The sequence below is a fragment of the Chlorocebus sabaeus genome, chromosome 9 (genome assembly GCF_047675955.1).
Source record: "Chlorocebus sabaeus isolate Y175 chromosome 9, mChlSab1.0.hap1, whole genome shotgun sequence".
Classification (NCBI taxonomy): domain Eukaryota; kingdom Metazoa; phylum Chordata; class Mammalia; order Primates; family Cercopithecidae; genus Chlorocebus; species Chlorocebus sabaeus.
In genome coordinates this window covers 70,621,552-70,635,334 of record NC_132912.1, presented here as the reverse complement: position 1 = coordinate 70,635,334, position 13,783 = coordinate 70,621,552, and positions in this window count along the sequence as shown.

The window sequence follows — 13,783 nt, the reverse complement described above, 5'->3', positions numbered from 1 at the left end:
AGCTCTGCATGTTGAGAATTTCTCAGAAGGCAGTTTGACCCAAAGCATACACTAGAGCCAGTGGGCAACACCCGAAGAATTTAAACACAAGGCCCCAAACTCAGGCAAAATCAGAGGGAACTAAGATGCTCTTCCAGCTTTTTGTAACTGAGGAAGGGAAGGACTGGAATGGCCACACAGAAGCATCTCACGTCATGGAATCACAGCGAAATCTCCTAGGATGGGCTGGGTCCTGCTGGGTCCCCTGCCCTGCCTCTCTCTGACCTGAGGCTTCTCATGCCTTGGTATAGTAACCTTCTCAACACCAAACCCAACCTATTATAAATAATAGCAGTTACTGCCACTGTGTCCCACTTGAGCACCTACTATGTGCCAGGCACAGGACTGAGCACTTCATGTGCATCGGTAACCCTCCTCAAAATACTAAAAGTAGGTAGAAGGGAGTTCAGTTCTGACACTTTGGAATGTTTGAACATCCTCAAATTTGCAAAGAGAACATCACTGTCGTTCTTGCCCTTACATCATGCATTTCTGATTATTTCCTGATGGTCGGAGTTTATAAACCACTTTAAGGCTCCTGATCCTCACAGAAGGACTCATACAATTGTCAAGTGCCACATGCAAATCCAAAGCTTGATTCACTTGTGCTTTGCCAGCACCTAATACTGTACCCCATACATAGTAGATGCTCTGTGAATGTTCAATAAATGAGCATCAGTAGTCATTGCTGATGACTGGCTGCTTCCTGGTGTTCTCCCTCTGCCATCAGATTGGTTTCAGACACCTTATCCCCCACCCCACCCCAAATCTTGCCTGATGCTGAATTCACTGCTATTGGGACAAAACAAACACACTCTTCCTGGCCACTGTGGTTGCTGAGATGGAAGCCTGGATCCTCAAACCGGTGCCTGCCCTCTGTGGCCAGCTAGGCCAAGCCGGAGTCCTGTGGTGGGTGTGTTCTTCCTTGTGGCAGCCTTGGGCCCCTGGGCGGCACCCAGAAGGCCTGGGACACATAATCATGGGCAGAAAACCTGCCTCTTTCCCTTTCTATCTGACCTTGCCAGTATCCTCCTGGGATCCTCCCTGTCCAAAAATAGCCATCTACTGGCTAAGATCTGGCTGTATCCTGCTTCTGGGCTGCATGCGCTGTTTGCCAAGGGAGTGATGGGCTTGCAGGCCTGAGAGGGATGCCAAAGGTCAACCCTCAGTTAGGAGGGTCATGGCTGCTAGAAGTTCAGAGGAATAGGTGTGGGCCATTTGCAAAGCATATGGCCTGGTGGAACAGAAGAAGGGTCTTGGGAACAGATATACATACCGTGAGACTTCCTAGGCCACTTGAGAAAAATACAAAGACCAAGGAAACTTTCCCATTCTCTGTCCCTTTTCTTATTAACAAAGGAGGAGCAGGACATTATAGGTCTAGCCAGCAAGGAAGCAGCTACTTCAGGCCCGCCGCACTGGGGCTGGGTGGGGCTGGCCTCTGTCAAGTCCAGGGTGGGGCAGGCAGTGTGAAGGATGACAGGTTTTTGCACCCAGAGGGAAGAATGGCTGGCTCAGCTGCTAAAGGAAATCACTTCGCTGTCTGAGCCTCATCTCCAAGGGAAAAGGTAGGCCAGAGTTATACACTGAATGCCAGGCCAAAGGGCTTGGACTGCAGCAGTGGTGGCATGGGGGTGATGTGGTCAGGCTTGTGCACTAGCGCCATGACCAGCACTGCAGAGAGGATGGATGAAAGCAGAGAAGTCGCCTTCAGCCAGCCTAATGGGAGAGGCCACAGCTGCCTTCCGGGTCAGTGCGCTGGTGAGGGGTGCATGAAGTGTCCAGGAGCCAAAGGAGCTGGGGGCTCTGGGAAAACTTCACCGAGGAGTGGCCTTGGAGGTTGTTCATAAGGATCAAATAAGCAAGTGGGAAAGCATATCGTTAGGGCATCATAGACTCCCTATGGCGTCTGCATAGACATCATAACAAGAGACCACCAAATACAAGGACTTAGACAAGGCAGAGGTGGAGGTCTTCCTTCTGCCATGTTGATCTTGTGGCATCCTCCTCTGGCAGGTGCTTCGGTTCTCGCCACCCCATGACCAGCACGAAAGGGGAATGGGACAAGTGGAGTATGTGCTCAAACCCTCAAGAGCCAAACTTGAAAAAAGAGACACAGATCACTTCTGCTCCCATCCCATTGGCCAGAACTTAGTCATGTGGTTACCCCCAGGTTCAAGGGAGGCCAGGCAATATTTTTTGTGGGTGGCAATATGCCCAGATAGAACTTTATTATGATGGTGGGTGGGAGAACAGATTACGAAGAACAACTAGCATACTGCGCAGAGGACATTCCAGGCTGGCTGAGGGACTGTCATGGACAAAATCTCTGAGGAGCGAGATAAAGGCAGTAAGTTTGGGAATGACATGCAGTTGAAGAAATCTGGACCACAGAGCAGTAACAAGACATGAGGGTGGGAGGAGATGTCAAGACTGCAAAGGGCCAGGCTGAGGCTGCCTGACTCTGTCTGTCCAGTAGGAGGCAAATGATTTCATCCAGAGGGTGATTGATTGGTAATGGCTGACTGATTGACTGGGGGACTGTGCTGAGTCAACTTCTGAGGCTGTATCCAGGTTCAGCAGAAAATGTGGTAATCACTTATTGATGTCTGCTCTGCATGCAGGAATGGTGGAGAGCATTGCCTCTGCCCTGGCTGTGCTGTCTTCACAGGACATGATGTGGATAATGTGGCATCAGAGAAGGTTTGGGAAGCAGGGATGTCACCTGATCCAATTTGTATTCTAGAACAATAACTAGCAATGATGTGGAGCCTGACCTGGAGGGGAGAGCAGCCCCTTCCAGCAACGAAAGTCTGCAATCCTATGCATAGGGCTTTATTTTCTTATGAGCTGCTATTTACATTCAGGTTGCAATGGCCTCTCCAGTCTCGGTTGTTTTTCCATAGCTGGTGAGAGCTGATGCCCACACATCCTGAACCCTACTCTCTGGCTAGCCTTGCCCTATTTTCCCTGGCACCAGACTTTGCCCCCAATAGCCTCATGACATTTACATGGGCAGGACCTGTAGCCAGAGCTTTGGTCACAAACCAGGCTCCTCTTACCTCCCCTGTGCTGCAGCAGAGCAGACCCACAGCCCCCCTTCTTTGTAGTCCTTCTTATTTCAGACTTGGCCTATTTCAGATCTCAGGAATCTGCAGACCAAAGTGTCCTTCGTTTCCATCAATGAAGAAAAGATTCAGGAGTTGATGGTTATTTTAGGGAGAATATTTAAACTAAAGATACACTGTTTCAGGTAGCTCTAAAATCCTGCTTTACATGCAAATAATTGATGGGCTACTTCGGGATCATTCTTGCTATTTCTTAAAGCAGATCCCCTGGGGCTAGCCTCCTAAGAGAGCCTACTGTTTGATTGCTGTTATCATCAATATTCAGACTCCCCCTTGTTCTGCTGCAGCCAGAGGGGTGTGCTTTCCCCTGCGATGTTAGCCTCAGTCCTCCCCACCCCCATCTCTTCCTCCTAATTTTGCAGCCCCACCGCATGTCCCATCTGGCCTCCCAGACACCCAGGTGCAAACCCACAATATCAATGGTGCCCCAACATCAGTGCCCCCTTCACCTTCATCCACTGCACTCCATCAGCCAGGTTCTGTTAACTCCACTCCTTTGCTCAAAAACCATCCATTGCTCCCCAGTGCTCATACTCCCCATCCCAAAGATAAACCCACTTTGGCTCTCTAGCCTGATCTCTGACCAGTCTTCTGCTGTCCTCCTTTTCTTTCAGTAAAACGGGGCTGCTCCCCTGCTGGACCCTACAGTGTCCCACTTGCACACATCAACTCATGCTATTCTGGTATCTTTGTTCTCAGTTTCTACCTGGTGAACTCTTGACTCCTCCACGTAAGCTACATCATCCCTGCAGCTCCTTCCATCCTCTCCTCCCCACTTGGCCTTGGCCGTGAGTTCTGCTATTTGATGAGTATGTTAACATAATGCCTGGTGTATGCTCGACGTACAATCCAGGCAAAACCGCCTACTGGGACAAGTAATTTGTCCTAAAATGAGAAGTGCAAACAGACCAAGATGTACACACCTGCAGAGGTTTCTCCCTGGCTGCTAGCCTTAACCATTTGCTTTAGACGGTGTAGGTGCTGGAGAGCAGCCTGCAATATGAGTTTCTTACACAGCGAGAGTAGCTTTTGTGGGTTTCCAGCCAGGGAGATTCTTCCCACCTACAAGTCACACTGGGCAGCTTCCTTGCCATCTCTGCCTGGATCCTCAAAGGGCCCACGATGAAAGCCAGCACCTTCCCCCCACCTGGCCCTTTCCAACATTCCTGACCTCTCCCAGCATTCACACCATGACCTGGGCATCAGGCTGAACACCACCGTTTCCCTCACACCCCGTCAGTCACCAAGTCTCATTCATCCCACTCTGTCAATTTCCTCCATCTCCACCGTCATCACCCTTGTTCAGGCTGCTGCCACCTCTCATCTTATTCGTTGCTCTGGCCCCCAACTGACCTCCTCCAAACGCTTCTTTACACAGAAGCCAGAATGGCATTTTTAACATTGATACATAACTCCAGTTAACCAAAGCACTTCAATACTTTCCATCACTCTTAGGATAAAGCCATAAATCCCTAACACAGCTTATTACTCACCCTGACTCCCCTCACCATGATCCCTTCTGCATTCCCAGCAGGCCCCCTGGCAGCACTGGTGCTGCTGGTTGTCTGACCACATTTGGAGTGACAGACTATGGCTGAAGGGAGCCCTAGCCAATAGAAATCAGCCAATCCATAAAGCTTAGACTCTTGGCTCCAAATGAAGGCCCTTCCTTCGCCGTTGTAGCCCTGTTTCAGGCAACTGGCCTGCTCCACAAGGAAGACTGGCCGTCACCTTGGAGAGAGCCCTGGGTTTAAGGAGCACCCTCCACCCCTCAGAGCCATAGCTCTCTATGCCCCTCATGGGGTAGAGGGTCAGGTAACTGGCATGGGTGAGGCCAAAATGACCACAGCTGCTGGGAGACCAGGTGCTGCGCGGCTGCTAAAATGCTCCACCATCTGCCCCTGGAAGAGCCTTTTCTCTCAAGGCCCTCTGGCTCTGTGTTTCAGAAATGCCTAGGGAATTCTCCAAAGTTCATTTCTTCCCCATTTCCTCCCAAAAGCACTTCCAGATCCCCAGCCCTCCTGGACGCTGCTGATAATGTGTTTCTCCTAGATCCGCTCTGATAACGCCGGGGTGGTCGGCTGAGATTTGTAGGGAAATAAAAATAAGGAAATGGAGGGTTCCGGAAAGGCCAGAAGAGCCCTGGACTGGGAATCAGTCCCAGACCTTGAGGGACTCTGAGCAGATTGCTCTCCTCTCTCTAGGCTTTGGTTTCTTCGCTGATATAAAAAGGTGAATGACTGAAAAATCATTTGTGTCTAATAGAGCAGCTCCCTTCCTAGGCACTTCTGAGAGACACACTCATCTGTGCATAAAAGAAGAAGAGATGCTTGCTGCGACACTATTTGTAGTAAGAAAAAAGGAAAAGAGAAGAAAAGCCTAGATATTTGTCAGCAGGAGTGTGCAGAGATATGTTGTGCAGTATTAAATTGCAGTACTTTCATCAGTGAAAATCCACACACAGTAAACAGGATACACAAGACCTTGAGATCCAGCAATTCCATGGCTGGATCTCCTCCTCTGGAGGAAAAAAAAAGCAAATGACAAGAGAATATTTATAATATAAGTCATTTATCTAAAGTTAAAAACATAAAGACAATACAATACAATCTTCAATCACTATATGCATATATAGTGCACATAGTAAACATGTAAAGAAATGCATGGAAATGGTAAACATCAAATTCAGCAGGGAGGCGGGATTGGGTAGAGATTGGGGGGCTTAGGGAGGTTCAGCTCCATGGGCAGCTATTAGTAAGCTAGGTGGTGGGTACACCAGGTTCAGTATACATTTTTTGTAATAACTTTATTGAGATGTAATTCACATATACAGTTGGTCAATTTAAAGTGTACAATGTGAAGGTTTTTCGTACATTCACAGAGTTGTGCAACCATCGCCACAGTCAGTTCTAGGACATTTTATCGTCCCAAAAAAGAAACCCCACTCCTTTTAGCAGCCATCCTTCATTTTTGCCCGCCCTCCCACCCCTAGCCCCACGCAAGCGTTAATCTACTCTCCATCTTTATGGATTTTGCATAATGTTTTCAAGGTTTATCCATGTTGTAGCATGTATCAGTACTTCATTCCTTTTTATTGCCAAATAATACATTATATTGCTTTTAAACCTCTCTCAATGTCTGAAATATTTCAAGATAAAACATCTTTAAATCATAGAGTTAATGAATGGATATTGTTGAATTAGGGGATGTTGAAGGAATCCTTCATGCCTGCCTCCGTACCTAATTGGCAGTCTTCACCAGCAAGGATGTATCATTGCTCTGCTGCCTAAATCCCGTGTGTGTGCGCCCTTGGCCACTTGTGGGCTGGCAGCAATGGTTCCAACCCTGCCAGGACCCAGATCCAGGGGGTCAAGCCCTGCTCAGCTGGACTCCAACTCCTGACCCCCTCTGTGGTGCTCTGAAGTACCCTTTCTCTTCCTCTGCCCATGGTCAGTGTCAGTTCCTCTGAGATGTCTCCCTTGAATCTCTCTGACACAGCTGGGGGCCCTTTTTCTCAGTTCCTAGAGCTAGAAAATTAACTCACCATGGGGTGGCTATTTGGTCCCCTGGTGAGAGAGCAGCAGCCAGGCTTACAGCCCTGCAAGCTCCTTAAGCTTCTGAGCATCAGTCCTCACCCCAGTAAAATGAAGATGTTGGTGCTTGCCTGATAGACTGGAGGTGGTAGGGAGATAAGTTATGTATGAAATTTTTCAGGGGTGGTGAAGGATTTGCTTTTATGCCTCTGACCCGCTCATTGGACAGGAAGATTGTCCTGGGCATGAGCTGTGCTGTCTGCAGGAAGGAGCAATGGACTGGCTTCAGGAGTTGCAATACCCACTGCCCTGGGAGAGGCAGGCTAACCCGGCAGTTACAGGTGTGGGCTCTGAACTCCAAGTAAATCCCAGTAGTCCCAGTTCCACTCCTTGTTAGTCATGGTACTGTGAATGGGTTACTCTTTTGACCTCATGTAAAATGGGAATAACAGCACCTACCTTATTGGGCTGATGGGCTCAATGTGGGGCCCGACACACACTTGGCTGGAAATGATTGTTAGTTGCCATGATGATGGTGATGATGACATGAGTGGAAAAGGGCTTTGGGTGACATGGAGCTGTAAGGAGAGATCATAGCCTTTGCCCAGTTGCATTCAGTCATGTGAGGTCCCGAAGGCAATGCCACGCTTGCCACTGAATGCAAGGAGGTAATGTGGCATGGCTGCTCAAAGCGTTGGCTTACCCCTACTTCCCTGTCTGCCCTGTGGAAGGCTAGGCCCTTCCAACACTACGAAAAATGCTGGATGTCCTATTTATGAGACACTGTGCTAAGGCACAGCAAGAGATGGGTGAAAGGTATACCCGCCCTTAAGGATGTGATGTGGGATTTGTCACAAGGTTAGAGGCCTAGTTGGAATCCCAGCTCTGTCTAGCTCTCCAACACTGCAAAAGCCACCTACCCTCTTGGAGTTTTCACTTGTTCAACTCTTACATGTAAATAAGGATCTTACAGGGTTATTGTGAAAGTTCTTGGTCAACCATGAGGATATTTGGCCGACCTTGTGGCACAATGGTAGTGCGTCTGACTCCAGATGGAGGATATTATGGGAGGGGAGTTGGACTGGTGCACAATCCAGTTATTTTGTGGAAGGTAGACCTTGTTGAGTGCTGTGGGATATAAACAAAGGGCTGTGGACAGTGCAGGGGAAGGGTGAATTACAAGTGCAGGTGACCATTGATTCTTTGGAGGGGACACTGGAACTCGCCGGTGATACTTAGTGTTGAAGGGCTTTGGAACCCCCGGTTTATGTAGAAGGATTCGCCCTCCTTCTCCCCATTCCCTCCAACCACCATGCAGAGCAGGAGCTTCTGGAGAGCGGGACATGCCTTAAAGGCTGTGTTTGTGCCCCCTCTCCAGACAGAGTCGGGCATCCTCTCTCCGCATCCTGAGAGGAAATGGGCTACATTTGTAGCAGTTGTAGTTGGGGTGGAAGTGATTCTGGATTTTGCAGGAACTCCATTGTCCAAGGAACTCTCCAGGGAGAGTCAATAGGAGAACATGGGGCAGCTGCAAGTGCCTCCAAGGTAGACCACAGCATGCACTGCTTGGTCACCTCTCCCTGTCTGTCAGGCTGCCTGTCTCAGAGAGGCCAGCAGAGGAGACCTGGGGAAGAAAGACACCATCCTGTTCCAGCTCCTGAGGGCGTCATTCACTCCTGCGATGATTCCACGTGTTTGTATCACATCCTCACCCATCAGAAGCGTTTCCCTTAGCACCTGCCCTGTGAGGGTGGAAACTGTGGCCAGAGGAGTTAAGTGAAGAAGGACTGCCCTTCTGGGCAGTTACAATACCTGGAAGTTACAATAACTGGATTGTGCACCCCCACCTCTCCGCTCCTCACCTCAGCCCAGGCCAGGAATCAGCAGCCAGACTTCTGGACTGGCTATGTGCTCTTTAGGGCTCCAGGGTAAACATGGGCTACATCAACAAGCAGCCCAGGTCCACTTGTGGGTAGATGACTGCTCTAGGCCCTGTGTTCAGTGCCGTGGGTTGCAAGATGATCAGGCACAGTTCCTCAGTCCAGGGCTGGGCAAGTGCTAAATGGAAGCATAGGCGTCTCATTTGGAAAATGCAAGACAAGAAGTGACTACTCCTGAAGGGAGGAATCAGAAAAGGCTGCGTGGAAGAAGTGGCATTTGAAGGAATCCCTGAATGGCAAGTAAGGTTTCAGTAAATGAGAATGTACATAAGGACATTTTAAAACAATGAAACAGCACAAGAATAGAGACCTGAACAACTGTGTTTTTTCCACACACACCTCCGCACCCCACACCCCACTCTGGGAAATGAGGAATCATCTGGAGTGGCTGGTAGTAAGCTCATTTGGAGGGATGGAGTAGGAGGTTCGGCTGGAAAGAAAAGTTGGGAGTTGGGGAGGCAGACTGTGAAGGGAGTTGGACACCACCCCTCCACAATAGAAGGCCAGCTTCTATTTGGCGGGTAGCAGGAAACCACGGAAGTTTTCTCAGAGGGGTGTGATGTATCCAGCTATGTATAGCTCAGTGTGGAGGGTGAATTAAGGGCGGAGAGAAGCTGGGAATGGGCAGCAATGGTCTCTCTAAGGCAGCAGTCCCCAGTCTTTTTGGCACCAGGGGCCAGTTTTTCCATGTACAGGGATGGCGGGATGACTTCAGGATGAAATTGACCTCAGATCAGCAGGCATTAGTTCGATTCTCACAAGGAACATGCAACCTAGATCCCTCGCATGCACAGTCTGCAATAGGGTCTGTGCTCCCGTGAGAATGTATTGCCACTGCTGACCTCCTGCTGTGAGGCCCAGTTCTTAACAGGTCACAGTCCAGTCCTGATCTATGGCCCAGCGCTTGGGGACCCTGCCCTAAGAGAAGACATAGAGCAGCAGAGGAGGCAGGTGGGGGGGTGACAAGAGGGAGGTTGCAGAGGTAACATTAGCAAGTTCTAGCTACCTACTAGGTGTGGGCCAAGGAGGGGGTTGAGGCAATTATGAGCCTCTGAGCCCAGGTAACCAATAATAACCATGGCATATATTTGACAGATGACCTTGGACCTTGTGCTTTAAATACAATATCACTTACATTCTGATCAAGCAGCCTGTGATGTAAGGCTATGGATATCTACATTTCAAAAATGAAGAAACTGAGGCTCAGAGATGTTCAGGGGTTGCCTGAGGTCCGCGGCTAAGGGACAGAGGCAGGACTTGAACCCAGGACTTTGAATGCCAGCGCCTTTGCCTTCTGGACAAGGCAGAGCAAAAGAGGGGTAGGTTGGAGAGGAAGGGTCAAAGTTCTGTTTGGGACAAGCTGGAGGTTGGGAGGTGGGGGATGCAGGATGCCTCGTGGAAGTGCTGAGGGCCCTGGAATGGCTCATCCGGAGGGAGAGGGGCGAGAAGCCCATTCAGATCTTGTGGACTTAGAGAAGAAAGACCTTACCTGTAGCCATCGTCCAGGTACAATGCTCAGGGCAGATGCTTTACCGGTAGCCATGTGACACTGCTCACGGAAGAGAGAGAACAGGGTTGCATCTTGCTGGAGAGCTGGCCAGAAGCACCGAGGTGGGAGACTTTCTGCCCCAGGACATGCCCAGAGCCCAGGGCCCTCTGCCCCTTCACCCAGGACTCATGATCTTGCCCACAGCACCCATGGGTGCTGTGCAGCTTGTCCCAGGCTGCTGGGGGTAGGGGAGCTTCCTGCCCTAGACCCAGTGGAGGGTCCCTTGATCTTGCTACCACCAGCTCTGCCCTGAAGGAGAAGGTTCTGCTATAGTGATGCTAAAAGAATGCCAGATGTTCCTTTGGAGGAAAGGGGCAGCAAGCAGGAAGAGCCCACGGCCTCTGCTTGGGCAGCTATAAGGGACTAGAAGGTGGGACATGCCAGACCCACAGATGCAGTCCCTGGCTCTTCCTCCTGGACCCACCCAGGCTGCCCACTCTCTTCATGTCTACCCCCACTCTTGCCATAACCCAGTCAACCTCTCCCCTGTCACTCCCTGGCAAGTTCCTGTTCAGCCTCTGAGGCGACTTGGGTGGCCCCTGCTGGCAGTGGCACTCTTGTCCCCACACGCCTGGCCCTTTTCACAGCACCCTCCTACCAGCTGTCCAGGTTACGACTCACACTGCCTCATTCTCCTGATGAGGACCCTGAAGCTCAGAATTCTTTGCTTGAAGATATCTGGTTAGGCAGTGGCATGGTTGAGACTGGAAATAAGCTCTGAAACATCAGAAGGCAAATGCCTCCCAGGGACCTGAGTGCTACCCTGGAACACAGTAGGAAACCGAGGACTCGGCAGTGGCCGTGATGCTTGTCCAGGGAGCGTGGAGTCAGATAAGGCTGGAGGACGTTAATTAGTAATGATAACAACAACATCTATTAAGGACTCACTCTGTGCCGGGCACTGTGATAAGCACTTTATTGCATTGTCTCATTTGATCCTCATAATCATGTGGCAGGTACTATTATTATCTCCATTTCCACAGAAGACTGGGGACCAAAGAGGTTCTGTAACAGGGCCAAGCCCACAGAGCTAGTGTGTGTTGAAGCCAGAATGTAAGTAGTCTGAGTCTGGGCAAACCAAAGCAGCATCAGAAGGTCCCCCCGCCAACCCCTCACCATCTCTCTCACTCCCTCACTCGCCACCAAACAGTTCTTGAGCACGGGCTCTGTGCCATGCCCGATCCTCAGGAGACAGAGAAGAGCTCACAGTCCAGGGAGGGGAACACACAGGTAGTGCAGTGGCTGCTGCAGAGACCCAGGGCTCCGGTGGGGCCAGGCGGTGCCCAGTGTGGGCTACAGTCCTAGGGCTGCATCCTCTAGGATTCCAGCCCTGTGAGTCTGGCCCCAAGCAAGGCAGAGCCAAGGCAGGGACACAGGTCTAGAACCTGTGTGATGTGACGGTGGCTGGCGCAGCTGGCATTTGGCCCTGAGACGTCAGATCTGGGGCTCAGAAGGAACTCCACAGCTCAGCTGACTCAGCTTCCTGGTGAGAGGCACCCCCACCATGCAAAGGGGAGCTGGCTGTGCACACATAGGCAGGGGAGGGAGGGAAGGGTCAGAGCTCCAGTTGCTCGTTCTCTTTCCAGCTCACTTCACAAACTTACTTCCTCCCAGCCCTCCAGCCTTTGCCACCTGTCTGTGTGGCAGGTACGCCAGGCAGGGCACTGTTGGAATGTCTCCAGTGAGCAAGGTGTGTGGCTGATGGAGCTGGAGATGGGCAAATCTGAGGCACACCGAGCTCCATCCTTGGCAGGCTGGCTCCTCAGCCTCGTGGAGACCTAGGGAGCCTCCTGGAACCTAGAACGAGGACCAAGCATGGGCAAAGTCTCCCTCAGTGCCTGTCTGCCTCTTTAAACCCCAACTGGGGAGGAAATGCCAGCCACAGAAAGATGCCCAGCAGGCGGTGGGGGTATAAGTGGATGCCAGCTCCCCACATAGTTATGTGAGCTGTCACGGGGTGACCTGGCATACCACAACAGGCCGGAGGGAGGTGGGGCAGGTCCCAACCTCCCAGTGGCACCATGTACTGGGCAGCTGTGCTGTGTGTTTCCGAGACCTGCCTGTTCGTGGGCATGGAGGGGTCTCCACGCCAGGGCTCCGGCTCCAAGGTGCCCAGGGCGCAAGATCTTTGACATTCTGTATGTCCTCTTTGTTGTCCTGTAGGCTTAGAACCTGGATGTGAGTCCTTCTCAATGAAGAACTTACTTTCCCTCAGGGTGTTCGGGAATCTGGACAATGAGGGCCCATCTACATCCCATAGGGGACCTTACCAATGATTCTGGCTGGTGTCGGTTCTGATTGGTGGGTCTCTGTACAGTTCTAGTTCCAAATGCTTGACCACATCAGCTCCGGCTGTATCGTTCTTTGCTCGTTGGCACTCAGAGGCACTGGTACGTCAGCCAACGCCCCAAGCTCCTGACGCCTTCTGAGGCTAAGAGCTCCAGCCAAGCTGGGCACCTGGTTCCGGATTCATCTGTCCATTAGACAGCCTGTCCTTCCTGACAGGTGACACCACTGCTGTTCATTAAAAGAGAGCAAAAGATGCTGCCACATCCCTGAAACTGATTGGACCCCAAAGCCACCACCCACTACGCAACTATTTCTAGGGATGAAGTCAGATCCAGCCTCTTCTGCACTTACCCTGGGGCATTTTCCCCTTGCCTCTTCTCCTCGCTTCTGTGGAGGATGGCAGAATCCCTGGGGAGCTGGAAGTGGGCCTTGACCCTCCGTCTTCGTCATCCTCCATGCTGTCCCCCTTGTGGAGTGGCCCCCTAAGGCAGTGGGATCATGTTCCTGTGGAACAGCAAATCCTGCCAAATAAATAAATAAGCGCAGAGAAGAAGCCAGATTTCATTATCCAAAGGAAGCTGAAGCTGGGGCCAATTTCTGATGTTCATTTTAGTGGCACTGTAGTGGGGCTGGATGTTACTCAGAGAATTTGCCCACTTTAAAAGCCCCTGTGATGTGACGAGCCACTTTCTCAATCTTGGGAAGCTCCAAGATCTCCCAGCCCTTCTCCATTGCCGTGGCCATCCTGGTCTTGTCACCCGGTGAGCACAGGAGGCCGGGGCCCTGTGGGTTGGTCGCCCCTGGACATTCCACTCACAGTGCCTTGTGCAGGGCAAGGTCTGCCCCTGCTCCAAGGCATCCAGGCAGCCCCTCCTCATGTGGCAAGGGGCCACAGGAGACAGCAGCAGCTGCAGCCTGGTGCCTTCCCGGTCCCACTTGTGTCCAAGCTGTACAGGCCTAGACAGGATCTGGTAGGAGCCTGGGCTTTAGAGACAGAGCCTGAGGCCGAGAGAAGGCAAGGGTTCTTCTAGGGTCACCCAGCCATTACTGGAAACACCTAGACTAACAAAGTGGCAGGATTATCTGCTGGCTGAGTTCTGGGATCCAACTGTGTTACAATGGGCAAGTGACTTGACCTCTTGGAGCCGCAGCTTTCTTACTGCTATCTAGGATGGGGATAATGACAACCTGTACCTCCATGCACCATCCTGAGATGAAGGAGATGTATGTAAAGCATGTGGTACAGTACCTGGCATGGGGAGGAGTTTAATCAGTGGTATTGAACTGCTGGTAGTCAGCTTTCCT